The sequence below is a fragment of the Lagopus leucura genome, unplaced genomic scaffold, assembly GCF_019238085.1.
Source record: "Lagopus leucura isolate 7727_CA_CO unplaced genomic scaffold, USGS_WTPT01 Super-Scaffold_100004, whole genome shotgun sequence".
Classification (NCBI taxonomy): domain Eukaryota; kingdom Metazoa; phylum Chordata; class Aves; order Galliformes; family Phasianidae; genus Lagopus; species Lagopus leucura.
In genome coordinates, this window is record NW_024962264.1 from 50,034,771 (window position 1) to 50,061,222 (window position 26,452).

A 26,452-nucleotide genomic window follows, 5' to 3' on the forward strand; every position below is an offset into this window, starting at 1 on the left:
CAGTTGGCTTTGTTGAACCTCATGATGTTCACCTGGGCCCACTGCTTGAGTCTAGGTCCCTCTGGATGGCATCCCATCCCTCTTGTGTGCCAACCACACCACGCATCTTTGTGTCATTCATAAATTTGCTGAGGTTTCACTTGATCCTACTGTCAGTGTCACTAATGAAGATATTAAAGAGCGCTGGTCCCAGTACTGAACCCTCAGGGACACCATTCTTCACCAGTCTCCATCTGCACATCGAACTACTGATCACTACTATCTGGGTATAATTTTGCAACCAGTTCCTCACTCATTAAATGGTCCACCTATTAAATCCATGTGTTTCCCATAAGAACAGGGAAATCATTCAGCAATTACTGTCACAAAAACAATTACACAAAAAATTACATGCACACACTCAGCATAGGGAGAGTAATGTAAGGTATTGCCTACCGGTAAAAAAAAAAAAAAAAAAAGAAAGAAAGAAAGAAAGAAAAAGCAATGAAGCAATGGGAGCTTAAAGAAAACTAAAATATCTTCCCCGCCATGCATTCCCTTCTACCTCCTCCTGAGCAATGCAAAAGAATGTGGAATGGGAGCTGCTGCAGTCAATTCATTATACTTCGTCTCTGCTGCTCCTTTACAGTCACTCTCTGCCTCTGCTCTAGAGTGGGGTATCCATGGGATACAATACTCCCCAAACTGATCCTCTGTGGCTTCCCACAGGATGCAGCTCTTCAAGTTCTTCTCCCACATGAGTCTGTACCGTGTAGACACATTCTTTATGAGCAGATTGCTCCAGCTCTGGTCTTCACAGGCAGCAGCTTCCCCAGCCTTCCTGCCACACCATGGCTCCCCTTCATGGGCTACAGCTCTGACCCGAAGCTTCTCCTGCAGGTACTCTCCATCGGCTGCAGTCTTCAGGCCACATCCTCCTCTGATCATTGCTGCTTTTTTTGGTTTTAGTCCCATCTCTCTCCATACCTTTTCCCCATTTCCCCCTTCCCCCTGTCCAGTTGTGGGTCTGTGGGTCCTCCTGCCCCGTTAGTCATGGAACTTGACCAAACCAGCCCAAAAAACAATTGATAAATAATCAGTCAATAAAGCTTTTGTACAAGTTTTCCTCAAAACAAGAAAGTGGTTTATAGGCCTACCTTTGCTAAGCCTGACAGTAAAAATGAGTCCTTATGTGTTGGGAAGGCCAGGTATTTGTATTGAATGAACATAAAATCTGTGGTTCACTGCTGTAACGGTGTTATGTGTCAAAAGATGATGTCCTTTACCCTTGCTTAATATAGCCTAACATGGGCGGGATGAAAGTTATGAATAACTGCAGAGAATGCAGATCAACAAAAATTCCATGTTATTAATATACCAAAATTCACTCTGGGAAAAAGTAATTCCAATTTAGCTTTTATGGCTTTATACATTTTACAAAGTTCATGTAAAGATACTATCATTAGATAGATAGATAATTAAATATTGTGGGTTTGGGGCCAAGGTTCTTTCTCTAGGCTTTCCATACTGCTAACTTCAATGCAACATTTCCAGTTTCACATCCACTAATATAATGTATACTATTAAATCAACAAAAATAATAATAAAAATAGTAAAAAGGTAATGTATGCTTCTGCTTTAATTGCTTAAATTACTGGAATTACTGAAATTTCCATTTCAAGATTTTACAATGGAATTCAGGGAGCCTGAAATAGTCTGAAAGGATGTTAAATCAATAGCTTTTACCTACTTTCTGTTTCTATGTATTTTAATACTCTAATGGAAGCTTGTGTAACAAATGATTACGTGTGCTGCAATATAACATTTTAAATGATAGGGCATTGCTTTATCATTTAATCATATTGACTAAATTGCTCTTCAGAACTTGGTAGTAACTCTTGTTAATTTTGAAAAATATTCAAGGAATACTCAGTGATTCAAGTTAACTGTGTGCGTGTAATTAAGCTATTATGAGTGGTCTTGTAAGATAAATATTCATGAAATTATTCCAAGATAAACACACTGTTAAATGATGTACCTGTCAATTAATTATTTCATCATTTCTATTATTCCATCATTTTTCCCCTTCTTTTTCTGCTTGTTTTTGTGGTATGTGCTCCCTAGCTGTCTTGCCTTCAGCATTAGAGTATCTGAAAGCTATGAACATTCAGTTATCCTTGTTTATAGGACATGGGAATCTGGACTTAAGTAAGTAACATATGTTTATATGCTGTTTTCTGGACTTTTTTCTCTGAAGGACTTTCATTATTTAAAAGTCTTTAGAGTATTCTTGTGCTAAATTCAGCACTAGCATTAAAAGGTCAGAAAGCAGGTACATCAGTAAAATTACATGTTCTCTCAAGTTGGCATTTATGGATACATAAAGTAAATAATGGTTAAGGTAGAAAAAAAAAGTACATGTCAGGGAATGATTAACCCTTTTTTTCCTTGTTCTCTTTTAGATGCTTTCTATTTATGTCCTTTGAGTAGCTGCTTAAAAAAGATATTAAGAAGTAAAACAAAATAATGTTTATCATTAAAAAAAATAAAATCCACTATGGAGATAGTGATATCAACATTGAATTACCATAAATAATTCCCTATTTATATTAGATTATATCTGGTGAATTTTAAGTATTTCTTGTATTTCATCAAGGGTGTTATCTATGTCTCCTGATTTTAATATTACAGTGGAATTCAGAGCACTATATACAATTGATTATTCCATACACAAAAGCTGTAACATGCTGATCAAGGAGGAAAAATATAAGATATAAATCTTGATGACAGAGATCATGGTGGTAAAATACTTAGTTTAAAAAGTACAATTTCAGAGACTGAAGAAATCCATTATAATTTTTAATTAACAAAATGATTATTTCAATATTTACATTGCCTCTGTTTCTCTTTTTCTCATTTCTTCTCACTATTTTCTTTAGTGTGCTCTTCCTCCTTCGTAAGTACCAGCTTTAACTTATGCTTTATAAAAGTACTTTAAGATATTTATTTTAATTTAATTTACCAAAGGAAGCTGCTTGTGGTTTTCTTTTGAAACCTGTATGTAGTATTTTAGGGGTATATTTTTTGCTTTTCAGGATGAAAATAAAGTGCAGGTTTTCTTTCATACTATCAGTGCTTTTCTTCTTGTGCTACTGAAAAGTCACTCAAGAGAACCAGATAATTGTTGTTATTTCACTATTCGCCACACTCAAAGATCTCCAAAGATGACACCTGTTCCTAGATGCACCTGTTCCTCCCACAGTCTTTCATTTTCCAGTAATCCCACTTATGGGAACTACTGAATCGTGGCCTGAGCCTCTGATTGACCACCTGAGGCAAGCAATGAATCAGCCACAGGCACACAGGTGAAGGTAACTCACCTGTGCTACTGGAAGGGTGGAGCCTGGCTCCACCTCTCCTAGACCCATTTAAGTGCTGATTGCCACTGAGGAAGGATCTCTTCCTAGGGATTACTCCTTGGGGAGAATATTGTGAGCCTTATGTTGGTAAGTATTTTCCATTTATTATCTTCCTGTTGCACTAATCTTCCTTAGCCTAACTTTCCTGTGTATTTCTTAATTATAACATCTGTATATTCACTGATTACATACCCACTTTCCAGAAGATCACATGCATTCTTTTTCTATTATATGTAATGCAATTGCTTTTTCAACTTGCATTTTGGTTACTTATGTTGGCTTTGGTGACTGAAGTAATGGTTTGACAATAGTAGCAGTTAATAGCATTTGTGTGTAAAACTACACTAAACTGAAATATTTCTGTTGGGACTTCTACCTAGAGTACTAAATCATAATTTTCTACATAAAATGATCTCTGTCTGTCAGAGTTATGGTGGTGAAAGGTAAACAGTATTCCTGAGTTGCTCCTAAATCACTATAGTAGTATGCATTTCAAGCTGCCCATTATGAGTGAACTTCAGTTTATGTGGTCAGCATGCTAGAACACTTTTAGGCTTTCAGGTGAAGGGAGTGACTATGCTTGCCAGCTACTCTAGAAAACATGTTTTAAAAAAAAAAGACAAAAACTTCTGGAAAATGGCTGAGATGCGCTCCTATGACCATGGGAGTGAGCCTTGCTGCCTGACTACTAAGCAGCTAGGGATGCCAATAGGAAAAGGAGTTTCTGGACTTGTTATTTAGAATGTATGTAGTGTGTTTATATTTCTAATTACTACTCCAAAACTACTTCTGATGTGACAAGGGAAGTAGCAGTTGGTGGCAGAAGTTCTCGGGGCATTTCAGATTACTCAACATCTCTGGTAGGCAGACTGTCTCCTTAGAACACTGCCATTAGGTGAACCTGCTTCTTGCTCCCCAGACACGTTCTTCTTTGTGCCTTACCAAGATATACAAGGCCCAAGCTTGGCTTTCTGCTCCTCCTTAAATTTGTCAATGGCACTTCAGGTGCATAGGTGTTAGTCTTCAGTTTCCACTGGCTTTCTTAGGAAGACAAACACTTTTCTGTTTTTCGTTCTGGCCTACAGGTGCAACATCACATTTAATTATGTAACAGTCTGGATGTGTAATGTTTCTTCTGTTTTTTATAATCTAGGAGGGCATTTCTTGGCAGTTTTGCAACTTGTTGAATTTCAAGGCCCAGCAAAATTGACTTTTGCAAATGTTTATTCAGAGATAGAAATCCAAGTATTCTGAGTAGATGGCCTCCCCTCAACAAATATTATATTTTAATAGTATTTCTGTGCTATAGGTTAGTCTAAATATGTTGCTCACTTTGCTTCTCCTTGAAAAATAAATAAAATATCAATTTATCTTCCTTCTGTTTTATGTTATCAGCTATTATGTAACAGAAAACATCCCAAAGTAGCTTCTCCCAAACTAGTCACAATATCAACATTCTTTGTGTTGAAATAAAATGTTGCTTTTATTCACAACAAAATACCCTACCTGGACTATATAATATAGTCTTTTTTCATTTACAAGTTTATTTTCCCCTCCTATTAGTAATACATTTATTTTTTTACTAGGTGGGAACTTAATAAATTAGTAGAGAATGTGAAGCTGCATTTTCTTGATATTATTTCATTATAAGAAGTTTCATCTAGACCTACAATACATCTGTATGTCAGGTAAATTTAACTAGTGTGTGTAATATATAAATAAAACTTAACTGTGTTATGCTGAATATGTAAGATCAGTCTAATACTTACTCTGTACTGTTTTCCAGAAAGATAATGCCAACTAGGTGATTCTTAGCTAGAGTTTGTTCCTGTGTAATTTGAATACCTGATGAAGAAGTACTGTTTAAAACAACAACAAAATTAGAAATCATTGTATGGAAGCGGGAAAGGAAGCACAATCACTTTTTCTCGAATTACACAAAAATATAAAATGAAAGCAATACAGGGGAGATTCAAATTGGATGTTAGGAAAAATTTCTCTGAAAGAGTACCACTCAGGTGCTGGAACGAACTGCCAAGTGAGGTGGTGGACACTCTGTCCCTGGAGATGTTCAAGAAATGTTTAGATGTAGTACTAAGGGTTTATTGGGGGGACATATTGGTGGTAGGTGGACTGTTGGACTGGATGATCCTGGGGGTATTTTCCAGCCTTAGTGTTGTTGATTCTGTGTTGTAGCAGTTTTCAAATATACCAGTTTCTCTGTAGTTTTCAGAAACTCTCAAGAACTTTGAATCTGTAATTGCAAAGTCTGGTCTACATGCTAATTCAAGCATTTAATAAATTTTGCTTTAAAGGCTTCTACATCCTTTATTAGATCTACCTGTTATGTAGCCTACTTGGACATTATTCACTTTTAGAGTATAGATTTCCCCAGCCCTGGGTGTAGCTTGGATTTTGCTTAAAATGTTCATCAGCTCAAGGTATTTACATATCCCATTTATATAGTAATTTCAAAACTTTGATGTTGGAAATACTCTGCATTGTAGTGCAATGGAAAACTAGAATTTGAGAAATATATTACAGATATAGGCAGACACAAGCAGCCTTTGTTTGCTTGAAGTTTTCTGATGAGGCAGAGCTTATTTTGGGATCAACACTACTTTGGATCTGAAAAAAATGCCTTCTAGAAGAAAATCTGTTAATCGCACTCTGTGATTTTAACTATCAGTTAATGCTTGAAACTTTGAATCTTACCTGGTTAGTTATGGCCTACCAGAATTAATTTGCAGCTAACATACTGTTACAAATGATAGTGGAGTCTCCTAAAACAGTAAGCTGAGGTGAGTTACTTTTTCTTTTAAAATGCAGTCCTTCCTTCATGCATACTAATTGATTGTGATATTTTTTTCAAGTACAGATAACTTGTATTGCACCCCGACAATGCATTTTTATCATCATGAGATGTATGGAATATTACTTTGCTTCAGGAGATAAAAGCAATTTCATCTGAGCCCTTCTAGAAACTAGTGCATCAACTTACCTAATCATCTGTAGCATCTGCAATGGCTATCTTTCAATAAGTATTCTTCAGTATTATTAATTTCTGTGAGATTTTTACCTATTAGATGTTTCAGATTCAAGATGCTTCCTGTATTTTTTCCAAAGTTAAGTAAGATTAAACTGTAGCTCTTGTGAATGAACCTTACCTCACTGGATTTAAAACAGTAACATCTTGTTGTAGGTTAGCATTGGATAGCAGCAGACTGCCAATGAGTCACTCAGCAGGATGGGGAAAAAATAGGGGAAAAAAAGGGAAAAATGTAAGGTTGTCATAAAGATGCAGAGATCAGTAATTACTAATTATCATCATATAGGCATGACAGTCTTGACTTGGGAAAAATTAACTTAGTTGACCACTAATTAAAAGAAAATTCTAATAATGAATTTGTATAGTGAGAGAGAAAAAGAAACATTAAAACAACATTAAATTTCCTCAGGACTCAAACAGTGCTTTCTTAACAGTTCATCTCTGTTACTCATTCTCTTTCCCTGCATAAGGTCTCCGCAGACTATAAAATAAATAAAATAAACTAACACAAAAACCCACATTGCTCTCCTCAGTTTGGTTCTTTCTATACTGACTTATTTCCTGCCCTTTCTCAAAAATATTTCCCCAAGGCACAGCTATGTTGGCTATGGGGACCAGTTGTGCCAGGTATGGGGCCATTGAAGTTAACTGGAATCATCCGTATCCATCGAGGACAGCCCAACATCTCCTCAGAGACCCCTACAGTGCCCACTGTCAGCAGCTAGGCACCCACACCCCAATTTAAAAATAGCTGGCAGCAATAAAATTCATTGGAATATATGGATGTATTTCACTAATCGGTTTTCCAGACAGTGGAATTTTCTGGTTTTCTAAGTATCTGGTACATTCCATAAGAAGTTCTTTAGATGTAAAAATAAAAAAAACCCACAAAGCAAATATCATCTGTTCTCCTGAATTTTCATTGGTTTCAAAGTCCATGTGGACTTAACCAATCATAGCTTGTTGCCTAATAGTTTTAATGGTAATTCATTTTTTCTTCTAATTAAACACAGATGTAGATCTAAAATTTAAGAAAATAAGGAAAGCTGTATTCCCATGATAAGCTCATAATTTCCTTTTTCTACCACACTGCAGGGTCGTTGATAGTACCCCAGAGTCTGCCACAGATGCACATTAATTACCTGTTCTGTAATTACTAGGGTACCAGTGTAGCTGTTCAACCATTCATTAAGCTTTCTTCTCAACTTTGCAAAACACCAGAGATGTGTGCAAGAAGCACGCAACTTGGCAATATTAATTGAACCCTATTAACTCCTAACATGTACAAAGAAGTGTAACTATTGATAAAAAAAATGCTTTTTTATTTTGTCCACTAAGCCCACAGCGTATAAATGATCATTTTTGGTACAGTCTGCTTAGATATTCAGCAACACAGCTGTTCACAGATTGTTAAATATTGGGCACACATCAGCAAGATTAAAGAAAATTCTTGGCTATTAAATTACTAGTATAATTCCCTCATTCAAGGCCTGCACAGAGAGATGGTTAGCTGTGTAAGCAAATCTAAGTACAATGATTACCAAGAAAGTTAGGATTTTAACAAGAGTTCTGTTAAATAAAAAAATATAATCAGGAAAAAATATCTTCAATTCTTTTGTAGCTCATTTATTTCCAGTATCTAGAGACGTTCACTTTTTATGTTCTAAAACATCTTTTACCAACATAATTCAATGCTTGATATGACTGAAGGTAGTGTTGTGACATAAATGAATCAGTCACGAAGAATAAAGTCTTACTTTTAAATGTCTATATTTTTCCTACATCTGTCAAACCTCTGATTTTTAAATTCATTTGTTGCAAAGATGCCACATTTTATCATCTTCTGTTTTTTACAAGCCTGTGAGATATTGTGATGATTCTCACTTGCTCTGATTTTGGTTTACATACTCTGCACTAGAATCTTTAAGCATATCTTATCTGAATAGGAATCATTATTACTTACTAATACAGCCTGTATTTCTTGATAAATATGTCAATTTATTAATAATGACTTGTAATCTACATGTTGCCCATCCGCTATTCAGAATCCTGTGGTGGATTCTCAGCACTTCTTCCTTTTAAGAAGGAGAAAGTACTTTAATGAATAATTTCTTTTCAAAGCCCTTTTCAATATATTCAACAGAATTGAATATATTCCTAAGTAACATTTTGGTACCTGGTAGATTACACATGTATCCAAAGTCTGTAAAAATGCAGTTGCTTCTTTCTATTTTCTAATTATCTACGTCAGAGTAACGTTATTAATGATGTTCTTGTATTAAGTTGACCTCCTAGTATATTTTTAGCTTTGTAGAATTTGAAGAGGGAAAACTTAGAAAACATTTTACAGACAAACTTTGACAGTTAAGTTAAATAGTGAGTAGTTTGAAATACATGTACAAAAAACTCTATTGTAAAATTAAATGTTGAATAATTGTCATTATATCACATTTTTGACAAATTAGCCTAAGTGGTTTTTTAGAACTTTTGTAAGTAGTTAAGTAGTAACGAGTACCTACTCTTTACAGTAGGTACTGATCTAAGTTCAATGTAAATGAATGATTTTTGCAGTCTATAGCAATTAGCTCAATAAAGGAATCCTTAAAAAATTTGAGAGTTACTATTTAGAAGAAGTATATGGAAAAAAAATGTCCTGCTTGGAAAGTATTTCTGGAGACCAGATTATCCTGTTGTATCAAATGAGATTCAATAGCACGTGTTAATGTATAATGCACTTTATAAGGTGATCCTGTTTAAGCACATTAAGCATGTTACTTTTACTGCAATTAATCAGAAAAAAAAAAAAAAAATACTTGAAGTCAGTGTATACTGGTTGTTCTTGTCTAAATTCATCCAGAATTTCAGTTATCTTTGCATTTTTAAACAGTCAAGGATGCATGCCAGTAAATTCTCCAGTTTTGTCTCTGCTTTGGTATGTTTACTCTTTCTTGCTTCAATGTTTTCTCTCCTTGTGATTAGTTAGATCTGGATTACACTTTGTTGCAGATTACACATGAGGGTAATCATATTCCCTTTGTTAGGGTTTGGCCTGGATTGACTAGAGGAGCACTAAGATTATTAAGGATAATTCATGCCCTTCGTAGCAGAGATTTTGTTTAATGCCTTAAGTTAGATGTTGAATCACTGATAAAATAAAAAAGCCCCAGTAACAGTCAAAATGCTAAGATAACAAAACATAGCAAATAAAATTCAACTCAATAGCATCAGACACAATTACAAAAATGTTATAGCAGAAGGTTTGCTGTCCAAACTCTGGGCAATACTCAACTTACCATGGAGGATTACTCTATAGCCACCTTAGGTGCAGAATAGCCTTAAGGGAGCTAATAAGTCTCTACTTCTTCCAATGAAGAGCTAAGCCATAGGTAATTCCAGGTTGCTGAGTCCCAGTAGAATCTCCTGCCTGAAGCTGGGCAGCAAGAGGCCTTCAGGACATGGGCTGTGTCCTTATCTGCATGGGGGTTTGGCTGCTGAGCCTGGCCCAGCAGAGGCTGCCTTTGTGGGGAGATGTAGGTTTTGTCTGCAAGGCCCCAGCTGGCCTGCATCCATATCCAGCCCCACTGGTCCTGGTCCTCTGGGACCTGCTGTCCCTGCTGAGCCCTGACCGAAACTGGAAGGCAAGTACTTTTCTGCTTTTTAGGAAATGCCATAGGATGATTCTAAATTCTACTTCCTCAAAACAGTTAGGGCCTCCGGTAATTTTGTACCTTGTACTGTTTCTAATTAGACATCCTTCATGCATAGTGCTTTTAAAATATGGAGCATTACGGCATTGTAAAGGCTAGATAGCTGGTGCATGCAGAAGATTTGCCTTGTTAGTCATTATTTTGCACAGTGGATGTTGTATTTATCTTGGGGGCAATATTTTTATCTGTTTGGCAGTAAACTTTGTTAAGCTAGCTTAATACTACTGACCTATGCAGAAATATTTATATGCATGAAAGAATGTATTATTTTGGAAGGGAAATTTAAAATGTATCTGTTTGTAAGAGACAAAGTAAAATGAATACTAGTTAGTCCCTGGTAATTAGAAGTGAGATGTTAAAATGAGGTTTATAACCTGCCATCCAGTATTCCGTTTCTTTGTGCAGTCTACCTATGTGATAGAATGAGTTTTAATTCTGTCTTATTAGCACTGCCAATAAGCACAGCAAATTTAGGAGATTGTTTGAACCTACAATTAGGAGGGAGTAGAAAGATGGCAAAAGGGAAAGAAAGACTTACTTAATATGTAATATTTCTGTTTAATGATTCAATGGTTTGTACCATGCCACTATGGATTCTTTGGTGTGAAGGTCAGAATTTAAAGAGCTGTATTTTAATTGGATATTTAGATGAGCTATATTCATTATTATCTTATTAAATTATAGCTGTATATATCACTTTATTGCTTTAGCATCTTGTACAAGGACTTCATTTGCATTTAATTAGTTTCTCTGTAAAATGATTTCTGGTTTTGAAATTATGCATTTGTACGTTACAGAGCCATCAAATTATCAGCTTCACTGCCAAAGATCAATCCAAAACTCTGATAAGTGTGATGAGGTAGGTTTTCCATCATTAAAATTGCCTACAAATTCTTCAGCACAGTCAAAATGTCATGGGCTGTTATTTAATTTGTTTATGACTAGCAGGAGTTAATGGAATTGTGTGGTAAAATGGGATTTTCAAGAAAGCTACAGTGTTGTGATTAAAAAAAAAAAAAAGTGTAAGCAAGCAGTATTAGAAATCTGTTATTGCACAGCTGGGTACCACCACGCATCTTGTTCCCCTTCAAGGGAAGAATTAAAAAATCTTCCTGTCATAGAATCATGAAGACTGGAGAAGACCTCTAAGATCATCTAGTCCAACTGTCCACCTGTCTTAAATATTGCCTATTACGCCTGTTCCAGTGCCCGACCACTCAGAATATGCTTTGTGTGTTCTGAACTTCTGTATTATAAAATATGCAGCATCTGGATGGACCTTCTCTTTCAGAATTGTACATGGCTTTTTAATATTGCAATAATACACTTATACTAATTATAAAATTAAATGTGAATTTCAAATTTCTTTAGGAAACTAAAACAGAAATAGAAAAATCTTAACAAAGTAGTATAGACTGGGGATATTTGCAGTGCATGCTTCAACTTGCAGAGAAGAATTCCAATACAGACAGTAAGACTGACTGCCATTTAAAAGAAAATTTTATCAAGCACATTGTGAAAATAAAAACTCTTGAAAGTGGCTACTCAAGAAATATCTTTTTTTTAATATCCCTCCTTCCACTTGTCCTTGATATTCCTACTAGAGAATGATAATTTTTTCCATGCGTGTTCAGACTAGGAAGAGTATTCTTCAGGCCTTTTACAAACTGGTTTCTTATGGCCAATTATATTTACTATTAAAAATGATGCCTTATTTCTGGCAGGAAATTTATCTAATTTCAGCTTGCAGTCACTGGATATTGTTATGCCTTTGTTTAGTAGATTAAAGAATCTTGTCTTTGAAAAGATAAATGAAGAGAGCTTTTTAAATCTCAGACTCCAGACCCTGAATCAGTCTTATGAAGCTTGTCAGAACCTTTTCCAATGTTTTGAATTTTTTTTGAAGATTTAGGCAGACTAATAGTCAGTGTTGTATTCAGAAGAAATGCAATCATTATATTTCTTCTTATATGCAAGCATACTGCAAATTACAACTTCTAATGGGATTTATATGAGTTTTTAACTCTTGAAGTGACTAAAGCTGCTTAGCGTCTACTTTCAAGTCTCAAGATTATGGTACAAGGTACTTCAAATAGTTCCCAGAATTTGAATCACAGCAAACACAGAAGCCAATAAGAAAATAGAAATTAACTTGGGCTACCCAAACAAATTCACATTAATGAAATATCCACGAACCTATAGGCCCTTTTCAAAGTCAGAATGACCGTAATGTCTGAGAGCACAGAAATATGAGCCTTATCTGACTCATGTATATTTTTGTGTATTTTCTAGTAATAGCGGGTATTTCAGAATTTACTTTAATCAGTAACAGTATAGTAATTATATCAATTGGCTACTGTCCTCTAGAAGAAGAAAAATGTATATGGGAAATATTTCCCTGATAGCTCACCAGACCAATTAAGTGAACAAAGAACAACCTATTTGCAGAGGGAAGATAGCCTTCCCCCCTGAATTTTAACCAACAGAGGGAAATAGCTCTCCTTTGTAACAAAGGACGGAGCAAAACATGGTTTTCTCTATGTGCTTGCTATTTCTCCTTTGAAACATCTACTAGCAGGTGAGGCATTGTGCTGGGCCAGTGGCCCAACCTGTGTCAGCCAAATCAGATATGTTCTCATTCTTAGAACTGTTGCACTACTTTTTTATTTTTTTGGACTTGTGTGTAATCAAGTCTTTGGCTACTTTCAATGATTTATATTTGTTTAAAGAACAGACCCTTGTATTCTCCAGTATTCTAAAAAAAAAAAAAAAGTATCCATACCAGCCAAATAACTCCTTAACATGATACAGCCAATTGCAAAGTAAAGTGAATTGAAGCTGCAGCATGTACTTCTGGGAGCTGGGAATTAGCATAGAAGAGAGATGCCGGCAAATGGCCAGCTGGTTTACTGGCTGGGAGAGCGCAGCACAGTTCCAACTGGGAGTTTCTGCATAGAGAAGATAGGATCCAGCACATGGAGTATGAGGTCTCCCTGAATGTTCATTTTAATTTAAAAGAAGATCCTTCAACCTGAGGTTGCTTGGGTTTGCATTGCCTTTTTGCAGTTTCACTGCTGGTGGGGAAGAGTAAGCAGTTACAAAATTGAATGTGACTTCTGTGTTATTTTGTCAATCATATTTTAGTACTTTTGAGAAAGAAAATGAGAAAAAAAAAGATGTGTTGCACTGTCACTGTGCATTTGCTGCAAGTAAATGGACAATGATTAACCCATACTTCATATTTATATCTTTTATCTTTTGCATTCTTTTTTAATGAAGAAATATAATCCCCTCTTTGTCACCATATATTTCCAAACCAAATAAAATCTTGTAACAATTACTGTAGCAAAAGAAAAAAAACTGTGAAGGGAGATACTGCATTTAATAACTCTGTGGCTTAGATTATCTTTTTCTGGTTTTACATCAAAAATCTTCAGTGAATCAGTCATATTTTAGAAGACTCACTTTTCAGTTTTTCATTTTCCCTTAGGAGTCTTTTTTCCATGAGCTCAGAGGTTCTCTCGCCAAACAGTAAGAAATGCTAAAACATCGTGCCTGTAATTGTTCTTCTCACTATCTGTCTGCTTCTTTTAATGTAAGCAAAGATGACCACTTGCGTTAAGGGAAGCTGATCTCACTGGAGGAAGGGGAAATACTTTATTTGACCACTGATTGTCAAGGAATACAGCTGTGTAAAATTAAGCAAGTGAGAATGAATTGTGGTAATTGCATTTCTCTGTAGAAATTGTGTTTCAGAAATACAGCTAATTGTATGTGGAGGACCTGCACCGTTTTAGAAGATGTGAGCAGCATTCACTATTATGTTCAGCTAGGTTTTGACATAAATTATGGGTTTACTTAGTAAATCTGAATTTTAATTGCAAGTTGATTGGGTGATAATAATAATAATTTAAAAAAAAAAAAAGTAGGGGATGTAGTGACCTAAAGGAGGGTTCAGTAAATTCTAGGATTCTGTATATTTTTATCCTGTATCTCATGCTCAAAAGGTGAAACTTTTTATGAGGTTATTTATTGCCTGTTTTATCTTGAGGAACACCTGGTGTAATTGCAGCCTCATCCATTGCAGTATTTAGCCATGACAGCAGTCAGAAATTCTGGCTTTAATGTGGAGCTTGCTAAATTGCATTTTGTTCATGCAGGCTTATGACATTGGTCTGTATGGTTTTAAGTTCTGAGAGTAGTGTTTCTTTGTGCTAAGCAGTTCATTTTTCATGTTATACTTACCTTCACTTATGGTTTTATGGTTTAATAGACAATAAAAGAGTAATGTTTTAACAATAAACAATAGAAGAAAAGCTTCAACTTATTATTGAAATCTGAATTTTATGTGAGAAATTAGGATTCCTTACATGGCTCATCCTCTGTTATTTCAGGAAGATTTTGAGTGGAAGAAAGTGTTTTTTAACCTGCATTCAAAGTGGTAATGAGGATACTGAAAAAAGCAAAGAGAAAAACTTTGTGCAGAAGTGTACTTCTTAGTTGTCCCAGCAATTGCAAACTGACATTTATATATGCAAAATAACCATGGAGGTTTTTTGGTACTTAAATGAGTACAGGCTGAGTGCTGTGTAAGATATTTTATGCTGCAGACACACTACATAAAGAGAAAAATAGAATTGTGTTATGAGGGCCATAACTTTTCTCCCCTTTCTAATGGCAGCAACAATATAGCATAAGTCTGCTAACAGCTAAATTCATTTCTGTGTATGTGACAATCAGTCTGTGGCCACATGACAAAAAAGCAGATGGCAAATGTCCCGTGAGTCCTTAGGATGGTAAGGGCTTTTGTACTTTATTTTTTATGGTACAACATCCTGTTCTGGGTGGAAAATGTACTGGGAATAGGTAATGGCTTAGCAGCTGCTTTTCTGTTCTTTCAAAATGACAGAGGGAAAAATCCCAGAGCACCAGTGATCTTAGTGTAACACTTATTTTATTTGAAAAAAATTCAGTATACATACCTGAATTTCAGAAATACAGCTAATTGTATGTGGAGGACCTGCACCTTTTTAGAACATGTGAGCAGCATTCACTGTTATGATCAGCTAGGTTTTGACATAAATTATGGGTTTACTTAGTACACAGGTACTAGTGAACTCTGAAATGCTGAGCCTAAGATATGACAGCACTAGCTTGCTGTCAGATATCTTTATATTATGAAATTCAGAAAATTACTGATACTAGTAGTTTCGCAAAGAAGGCAGTCCTTTAACAGGTATTTTAACAGCATTTGTTGAGTAACTAGGAGATAATCTGTTTCAGTTTTCAGTAGAAGATATATCTGAACCAAAAGTGTAGCTGATGTCCTTTTGCTGTCAGCTTCCAGCAAGCTTACTCAGTCAGAATTAATCAATATATACAAAAGCTTATGGTTCAAGTGATCTAGAGATTAGATAAGTCCAAACACTTTTTTTTTTAATTCCCAGGATAAATATGTTTTTAATTTTTTTAAGTATTCATGTCATGTTTCTGTTCATGCAATTAATGAGAAATTTGAACTTCAATGTTTTCTTGGCACATAGTCTTTCCAAAGAGATTACTTTTATCAGCTGGATTAGCAGCTGGACTGATGAAGATTTAACTCGTGCAAGTTCTCCTCAAGAGAAAAGATAGTTGTCAAGACATCCTACATCAACTCTTTGAGGTCCCTTCCAACATGGGCCACCCTGCAATTCAATGAACATTGCGGAGTAGCCATTTAAGATAATTCCAGTCTGCTTGGTGAGAACAACCAAAGAAAATAAACTAGTAAAATTAAAGACAATTTTCAGTATTGCTCATCACAGCTGCTAAGGTAGATATGGCTCTAAGTTTCCTGTACCAGAAAGGAAAGAAAATGGTGCGCATTACTGTAGAATGAGAGAAAGCAAAATCTTAATGTGGTTATAGAGATTGACGTGAGCAGTATTTGCTTATACAGGCACAGTTCATAGAGAAATCACAGAGCTGTCAGTATCTATTTTAGAATCATAGAATCACAAGGTTAGAAATGACCTGCAAGATTATCTAGTCCTAGTTTTGAAGCAGGTGAAGAATAATATTTTAGCGAGATATTTAATGGCCTCATCAAATGATGTATGTTACTTCAAATAACTGCATTCATTCAATATGAGTTAGCGTGTAAGAGCTGACTTCAAAGGTAAAATATGTGTTTAAAAGCTTCTATCTGAAGCCACAATCCCAGGAAGAAATAGAAAGTTCTTAATATTGAATCTTTTGGAGAGGTCCTAGTCTCAGGTCTGGTGGGCCAAGTAAGTTGCATCTTTCCTCAAATAGTTACACGTGACATAAAACACTTCTAAGACTAGAGAAGAACACAGGTATATATATAACATACATATGTTCATGTATCAAATATATATATGCACACTATTAAAATATGATCTGTGTCTACTCTCTAACTAAGCCAGTAGGAAAATAATTTTGCTTTTTGTTATGTAAAGTATAATTTTATTTAGCAAAGCATTTAAAGAAACAAAGAAAATATAGAGTATGTATTTGGTAGTTCTATTCCACAGATAAAATTAACACAAGAAAAAAAAATGAAATATGCATTATCTGATCTTGTTTAATCTAACAAATTTTCCTAGTTTTTTTGTAAATACAACTGGAAAGAAAATAAAAACAAATATATGTTGCGTTTGTATTAAATGTCACTTACATTAAAATGTAAGTGAAGAAGTCCAGACTTTCTGAAAATGTGAGTATAAAGACTCTGAACTCCAAAACATATAACAAATAGATGTAGCACTTAAATTTCAGTCTCAGAATTACAGTGTTATTGTTAAGTGGAGTAAAACAAGCATAACAAGAAATGTTCTTATTAGGCTGCTTGTTTTAATTAATGAAAAATGTCAGTTGATTTGATAGTCTAAACATGTCCAATATTTGTACAATTTTACAGGGTGCTTTTTTCAGACAATAGCCTCTATGCAGCATAAAAATACAGAAGCTTTTTAATTATCTTTCATTGGAATTTTTTTATGATAGATTTATCTTAACAAAGATATATATCAATTTTAAAATACTCTTATAAGTGTATCCAAAACTTACTTTTAACTACGGATAAAATTAAAAGCTGACAGTTCTTTGCAATGCTTTTTTCCCTCTGTTCTATAGGTTGGATTTTGTTGTTGTTTTTGTGGTTTTGTTCATTTGTTTGAATAATGTTTCACACCAAAATATTCCACTAAATAATGCCTGCACAATCAGTGCTGCTTGGCTTCCTTTTAATATGTAAACGTATCAAACCAAAATGCTATGCATGCCATACTATAAGTTGTAATGTGATACAGTAATTTATCAACAACAGCAAAAAAATCAGTTTCTTAGAATCTGATATGCTGCACAGTAAGTTGCAAATACACATTCAGTATAGTCACAAGTTGGCTATTGATCCAATATGTATTGATCTCTATTTTGCTGATATCAGATTCTTTTTACATATTGATTATGATAATTTTCTCTGCTATCAGTGAGAACAATTTCAACCCACTTGTCTTCCAATTTTTGTATTAGTGCACAGGGATCTAACAGTATCTCTTTCACAGTCATATATGATGTCTTTGCATTGCTAGCAGTGCAAAAGTCTTATAGTCATAAACCAAGATTTGTTGTGTTAGACTCTGCACCAATAAAAATAATCTCTCTGAACTACCCATTTCAAAAGGCTGTAGCATGTCACAATTATTTCTGATACTCTCTAGGTTGATAAATTATTTCCTGTATAAATAAGCCAGTTAGCATATCTAATAAAATGGCAAAGTACATTGCTAATAGTATTTTTGCATACATTTGTCAAGAAATTGCATACATTACATTATAAATTTAGCCACTGCTTCATTTTCTTGCTCCATGTCTCATTCAGAGAAGACCATGAACATTTCCTTATTCCAAATAATTTGATTAATCATTTCAGCTATAAGTTTCTACTTGTCAGCCTCAGGAAGCAAAGGTTCTATCTCAGCAATATGTCAAAAACAATGACTGTGCAACGGCTCGACCAAGTCTTGACATGACATTAAATGAGGAACTTTATCTCATGAGACTACTGAGTGGATTAGATTAAATTAACTTTAAGAGGAACTTTACAGCTACAAGCACAACCCACACAATCCATAAATATCGAATATATTTGCATTGTGCACTGTCTAGCACTACTGCTTAATTCTGTATTTATTTTAATTCTATTTAGGAAATGCACTGTGTCTTTATAAGCATGCATTAGTTGAATCAAAGGCCAACTAAGTAAAATAGAGTCTTTTCTGAAGCATGAAAATTTACAGTTTAAAACTACTTGTTTTATAAAATCATGTGGTAATTTTGGAAATTAGTCCTACTGAAAAGAGTTGGACTTATTATGCAGGTAAATATCATTGTACAGAGTTGATGGTTGGAAGTTTTTGTTGAAATTATGGTCTTAGAAACCATTCAGTGTGTCCAGATCATCCATTCATCCATCCATGGGTTAATGTATGCCTGAGAATGCACTGAATATCAAGGAGGACTCATGCTTTCTCTTCTGATTTGCCTGAGGCTTCTAAGCACTGCAGATCTGAGGCATAAAATCTTGGAGCCCCACTGGAATCCTGCGTGATCTAGGCTTTGCATTCTACTGCTGTTTGAAAGTATATAATTATCTTCTGCACTCTTGAGAAACAGATTTAACCTTTTTTTTTTTTTTTTTCTTCATAAACTGGAATGCAGATGTATAATTTGGGGCTAGAAGAGATGAGGCAGCCTATTTCATGACAACGCAACAAACAGATGTGAATGCTGTGTGTGAACCCTGTAAACAGTGTCAGTCATTAACGGATGTGAATGTAGCTGTGTAGATATTTGCCTACATTTCTCTTTTGTTTGTGAATCTGTACCTTTGTAGATTAGCACTGAAACATAGTTTGCTATCTTTTTTTGTACAGTTAATATTTAGCGTATGACAGTATTTAGATCTTCCACACGAGGAATAAATTACACGTTAATTCATCCTGCCAACCTCCAGATATGTAAATATCATGCTTATATAGTAAGGCATTCATCTAGACTATCTTTAATGGAGAAATTAGAAAGAAAGATTTATCCTATTCATCTTCTTTTATGTCTATGGGTGCAAAAGGCCACTATAGATATTTATCTGTCTTCATTAACTGCAGAATGAGGCTAGAGGACTGGCTTAGACTACAGACCTGCTTTTAAAATGGATTAAGTTTTGAAAGATGAATCAATTTTAGATGCAAATTGAAATCAATGAATTAATAGAGTTAGATTCTTAGCTTTAAATGTTAAAATCATGTTCCTTCTGCATTTGTGGAAATTGAAAGAACTTTCAGATATCAACTTTCACAGATCCTCTGAATACATATATTTTCATGTAAGAAAGAGGAGGGACTGAAAGAGATCTAGAAAATAGATAATGTGGACTACATATAATTTTCAAAAGTATTCCTCAGCAGACCTATGCCATAGTCAAGAGTATATTAGTCATTTTTGTTCGTTGAAAGTCTTTTGTGATGCTGTTAGCATTCTACATATTTTACTGGCTAGCTATCTTCAAAATAAAAATATCAAAGTTCTGTTCTTTGTACAATGATGTTTTTAAGTACACAGTGGGAGATAAAATACTTTGTCAAGCTGTTCATTTCCAACAAAAGCAGTCTAAATTAATTCTGATTTTTAGTTGAATAACTACGTAGTACAATTTCATGATACTCCATGCTGAGCTTTTACACTAAAACTGTTACTAATGAATTTCACTTTCAGGTTGCTTATCAACCCTTCACCAATCTTGGGCATTTACTGATCTCACACAAAATCTCTATCCATGACTAATATAATATCAGTACTGTATTTTGTGAAACTAAAAGCATTCAATGCATTACTGTCAAAGTACAACATTATGGAGGGGATCTAAGCAAAGAATTAGTGAATATAAAGTTGCAGGTGGATTTGTCAATTTTTTTAGGAGGACTGATTATTTATATAGAAAGGCTATTTTAATATATTTATAAATATTTTGTAGATATTTATATATAAACAGATTTATAATCTGTGACGTAATTAAAAGAACAGAAGCTCTTTAATTAGAACTATTTTTTCTTAAGATATCTGAAGAGTAAGGGAAAAATAAATAGTCTTTCAGCAAGATAATTTCTTATGACTAAGGATATTTTAAAGGGAGATTGATATTTTTACAAAGACATTTTATGTTCTTTGTTTCATTGGATAATTATATAGATATATAGAAGAGCTAGTGACTGAGAAACAAAACTATAACTTTCTTCTTGAGAAACATTGTCAGCTGAATTTTCTTCAGTGCTAAAACATACATTTGAAGTAAAATGATAAACCCGGCTTTATTTTAGAACAGTAAACTGATGGTCTGAAGAGGTAGCTGATAAACTTAATGGGACTACTCACCAAAAATGACAAAATTTAATGTGTGTGTGAGCCTTGCCCTCTGACAATTACCATCTTTCCAATATTCTAATTGACAAACTGCTTATTTTAAGTAATTCTTCAGAGATTGAGGAATGTCTGAGAAGTCTAGCTGATTTAGGACTAATGTGTAATACGCTGTCATGGATGGAAAAAAACCAACACTATACTTTTTTTTGGGGGGGGGGGAAGGGGGTGAGAAAGGAAGCAGGAACATATTTATTTATTAAAGAGCCTAGGCATGGCTGGATCCAGTCCTAGTCACAAACTTAGTCAATGGTTTATGTTTAAGAGATTATATGTATACAGTCGATCTAAGATATGATCTTAGAAAAGCTAACGAAGCTTAAAACAAGCTTACTTACAGAGGATCTGTAATTGCAAGTGTTTTTGGCATCAGGGTGTAAGGGATCTTTGCGCAGGCATAAACCTCAATAAGCATCCTTGCTTGAGGAGAGATCCTGTCATACAGTCTAATGCCTTGCAGGAGAGCTCATAAAGGCTCTTGGGAAGCTCACTATTTATGGAGTAAAATGATAGACTTGTAGTCATAGTTTGCTTTTTAGGCGCATTCTAACTTGGTCCTCAGCTGTTGAACTAGGTGTCAGCTGTCAGTAATTCCAGCTCCCCCCAACTCTGTAACAGATTTCTGGTCATTAATCTGGTTTAGCAAGAGTGTTATCAGTACAAGGCCTTGGAATATGGGAGAAAGAATGGATGGGAGGTAGCACACCATCACATATGTTGGAGGATTCAAATCTCTTGCCATTTATCACATCTGTTAATGATTCTCCTTTCTTTAATGGAAAAAACAAACATGACATTATTTTTATAAGCCATTCAAAGGTCAGCATACTATTTCATATTACAAAGATAACAAATCTTTGGAAACTCATGCAATTATGGCTACTCTTCTGACATCTGCTAGGAGCAGCAATAGCTTTTCTCTATGAAGTAGTATACACTTAGCTCTGTTGGTTTTATTCCTGCTCAGAAGGCCAGAAAGAGTGTTAGGCATCCTTATGATCTTCATGAAAGTTTTAAAATTTGCTTTTACTTATGCTAGGGGTACTCTTGGGGTAGTCTAAAAAAATAGTCAACCAAATTCAATTATAGAAGGATCACATAAAGAAAGTATTCATGTAAATACAACCTAATCTTGCTTTTAGGGTAGTCTGCGGCAATCCTCAACCACATCCAGTTATAGAAGGACCATATGAAGAGCATACTCATTTTAATATAGCTGACAGGTTCACAGATAACAAGAAACTGGTAGATCATCCAATCTGACTGCTGTAATAGCACAGACCACAAGATTTCCTCATTTAACCCAGTAGTCTGAAGAAAAATACCTTCCAGAATGCAATCCAGCCTTGATTTATAGGAATCAAAAATTCTGCTGCTCCCTGTAGGCATTTTGGAAGAGTTTTATTTTTCTCTGTAATTTGCCTGAATGATATTTTAATTTGGACACATTTATCAAATCTAGATTTAACATATACCTTCTGGGATAATATTTATGTATTTATTTTCTATAAATAAGACATTACACTTGAAACAAAATACTTCTATGGCTTCTTAATATCGAGCGGAACATACTCTGCGTGGTAAACTGCAGAATTCTTTCTTTCTGTTCTAGTTTTCCAGATGCATGCAAAATGTAACAGTTCTCTTAACTTGTAAGGAACAACCACATGTCCGCTGTTTCAGAGATTTGAGTAGGGCATCTTTTCTGATTTGTCTGTGTATTGGATTAGAGCAGGCTGACATTATTTTGCAAGTTCTTTGTCTAATTATTTATTTCTCTGGTAAAAAGTTACTGATTCTTTGCTTAGGCTTGTGAAAAATAATCATTCTTTGTTTACTATAAATTCAAAAGTCTAAGGGAAGTCATACATTGGAAGAGCAGGGCAAGCTAAGGTGTTACAGAATTTAGGTCCTGGTTTGAGCACTCAGATTTACTGGATTAAGTTCACTTCTGTCCAAAACTAACACTGTGATTGCAGAATCAGGGAACTGAGAGATAACAATAAGGAAGGGAACATGAATAATGCTAATCTGATGTCTACATACAATCTTTGATTAAAACTTGGCAAAGAGTTTGTTGGTTCATTTGATTTTATTTATGAGAGGAATGAAAATGTGAACATTTTGAACATGGTCAAATGCGTATCAACGTTAATTATTAAGAAAGAATCTAACACCTGTGGAAAGCTTAGGGAAGTGAGTCTTGTCTATTCTCCATTCAAAATTTCAGGATGTCATTTTGAATTATTGAACTGCTTTTTACTTATTTCTTGGAACACTGGAAACATTGGATGTCTCAGTTTCAGAACTTCACAAAACTGATCTGGAAGTGATTTAAACTTCCTTGTTGATCTTTCATATATTGATATTTTAATCGTAGAATCATAGAATCCTCAAAGTTGGAACAGACCTTTAAATGTCATCTAGTCCAACTCCCCTGCAATGAAGAGGGATATCCACAGCTCAATCAGGTTGCTCAGAGTCTGGTTTAGCCTGTCTTGAAAGCCTTTAGGGTGGGAGCATTCACCACATCTCTGTCAACCTTTTCCTCACCAGCCCCACTGTAAAAGATTTTTTCTTATATCCTACCTAAATCTACCCTCTTGAAGCTCAAAATCATTTCCCCTTGTCCTATTACCACACACCTTGCTGAAAAGTCTGTCCACTTCTTTCCTGTATCTCCCCTTTAGATACTGAAAGGCTGCTATCAGATTACCTTGGATTCTTCTCTTCTCCAGCCTGAACAGCTCCAACTCTTTCAGCCTGTCCTTGTAGGAGAGAACCCTTGGATAATTTTTGTGGTCCCTCTCTGGATGTGCTCCTACAGGGCTGTGTCTCTCCTGTACTGAGGACTCTACATGTGGACACAGCACTACATGTGAGGCCTTACCATCACAGAGTAGAATACATGCTTTTTGTAGTAAATTAATAGAGTATGAGACTAATGTCTGATTTCGTATTAGAATGTCTGTGAGCAAAATACATGTCAATTTGTAAAAGGATATACATGTGAAATTTTTTCATAAGAGAATTCTATAGTATACAAATGAAATGCTTAGATCTACAGTGTTCATTCCAAAGACTGTAGGACGTAAAGACTGAACAAAGCAAAACTGCCATAACATATCATGTTGATTGCCACAGGACTCAAGGGATTTTGATTAGAAGCTAGGAATAAATAACGACTTTTTTTTTTATTATGATTAAATCTTTAATTCACTAGTCAGGAAGATGTTTTACACTCAGCTTTGCTTTCTGTAACTTTAATGTTTGTCTTATGAGGATTAAATGGGCAATTTTTGTATAACACCTTAAAAATACAAAGAGTAAAATAGAAATGTAAACACTTGTCACATATATCAAGAAAAAAATATGGCAGGCTAGAATCAGTCATCAACTTTATTACCTTTTTTTTATACACAGAGGTTGTAAATAATGAAACTACTGCTGTTTCACATTTTTTTTCTTTTCTGTTTTGCTAAATGGCCTCTAACCCCATTCTTTCAATTCGGGGATCTTAATAAATTGTGAAATTACTACTATTGATCTAGCAAAATTTAGACGCAGGTGAATTGTAGTTATGATTGATTGCTAAAGAGCTATCAGTCATTGACATATCATCAGTACTTTTCTAAGATCTTCAGCACCATTACATAATTACTGCAATAATACAGTGTAACATCCTAGAAATAGCTGCCTAATTAAAATAGTGTCTTAAGGGATTATTAAAATATGTTTTATAGTATATTTTGCTCTCACCCCACTCTTAGTTGGGTAAGCGTCCCTCCACTCTAGTACTGAGCAAGGTAAATAGATGTGTGGAAATATTTAAAAAGTATTTTACTTCACTATTTTTATTTTATTTTATTTTATTTTATTTTATTTTATTTTATTTTATATGTTTTATTTTATTTTTTATTTTTTATATTTTATTTTATATTTTATTTTTTATATTTTATTTTTATATTTTATTTTTTATATTTTATATTTTATATTTTATATTTTATATTTTATATTTTATATTTTATTTTTATTTTTATTTTTTATTTTTTATTTTATTTCCATGTTAAGTCACAAAATGTGTCAGTAATGCTTCATTTTTGGCAAGGTATTCTACTCTGGAGTGGACACATTCCATACTGAAGAAGGGAATTGCCTTGGCTGGTTGAGGAGTCAGAGAGCAGCTGCTGGGCACCGCTGTTCCCCGCGTAGCAGTGACATTCTTCTGTCGAAGGGGGGAGCTAGAATCAGCGAGGGAATCACCCACCCCTCTGCAAAAAATCAGTCACTAGGGAGCAGAGTGATAAGGAGCAGCATGAAGACGATGGGCAAACAGGGTGCGGTTCATGCAGGGCAGGTGAGCAGAGAGGGCAGAGTATCTATCTCCTCTCAGGATACTGACTAACCTATCAGCTTCCTCCCAGACAGCAAATCTAGCCATGGTCACTACTAGATATAATGATATGGGAAGACAGAATGCGGTGACTCAGACAGAGTGCCTGCCTAAAAATGTGATGGTTTGAGTCTCTGGCTGCAGTGAGTGCCTGAGCCTATTGCTGCTGGTGAAGACGGCAGGGATTCCACCTCTGTGAGGTGTGAGCAGGTGGATGATCTGCTCAGTATGGTGGTGAAGCTCAAGGAGGAGGTGGAGTGATTGAGGAGTATCAGAGAGAGCAAGCAGGAGATAAATTAGTGGAGAAACTCACGGTTGAACTTTCAAGAAAGACATTGGGGTGATATCCCCCAAACAGTGATGGACCCCCTTCCCCAGCCATCGTCAAGCAGAGGGAGGCAATTTAAGAGAAAAGGAGGGGTAAAACAGATTCCAGCTTGGCACCCAGGCAGTCCCTGTCCTGACCTACCTTGGTTCCCTAGACAATAGGTTTGAGGCTTTGGAACCTGAGGGAGAGATCAGTAAGGATGTGGTGGGACATCCGCCCTTGAGGTTGTCTAGGGTGAGGTGATCAACTCCACATCAGCTCTGCCTCTATCAAGAAAGACAGAATGGTGATTGTTGTAGGTGATTCTCTGCTGAGAGGAACAGAGGGCCTGACCCTACCTGTAGGGAAGTGTGCTACCTTCCTGGGGCCCAGGTAAGGGATATTTCTAGGAAAATTCCTAGTCTGATTCACCGCTCTGACTATTATCCTTTATTGATAATTCAGGCTGGCAGTGATGAAGTCATTGAGAGAAGTGTGAGGATTATCAAAAAGGACTTCAGGGACTGGGGTGGTTACTGGGTGGAGCGGATGTACAGGTTATATTTTCCTCCATCCCTTCGGTGACAGTAAAAGTTACTGAAATGACTGGGAAAAACCTTCTCATAAATACATGAGAGGCTGATGCAAATGTGAGAATTTTGTTTTTTTGGCCATGGGGCAGTTTACTCAGCACCTGCCTGATGGCTGTAGATGGGTCTTGCCTATCTCAAAGGATTAAACAAATCCTAGCCCAGAAGCTGGTAGGGCTCATTGTCAGGGCTTTAAACTAGGTATGAAGGAGGAAGAAGATAAAACGAGGTCCATTACAGCTGAGCCTAGGAGAACAATGATGGGACTGCAGGTAAGGGAAGAGTCTCAGCTGTATTGCATCTACACTAATGCACATAGCATGGGCAACAAACAGGAGCTGGAAACCATTGTGCAGCAGACAAACTGTGACTTCGTTGCCATTATGAAAACATGGCGGGATTGCTCCCACAACAGGAGTGACGCAGTGGATGGCTATAAGATCTTCAGATGGGACAAGCAAGGAAGGCCTCATCTGGAATACTGCGTCCAGTTCTGGGCTCCCCAGTACAAAAAAGACAGGGATCT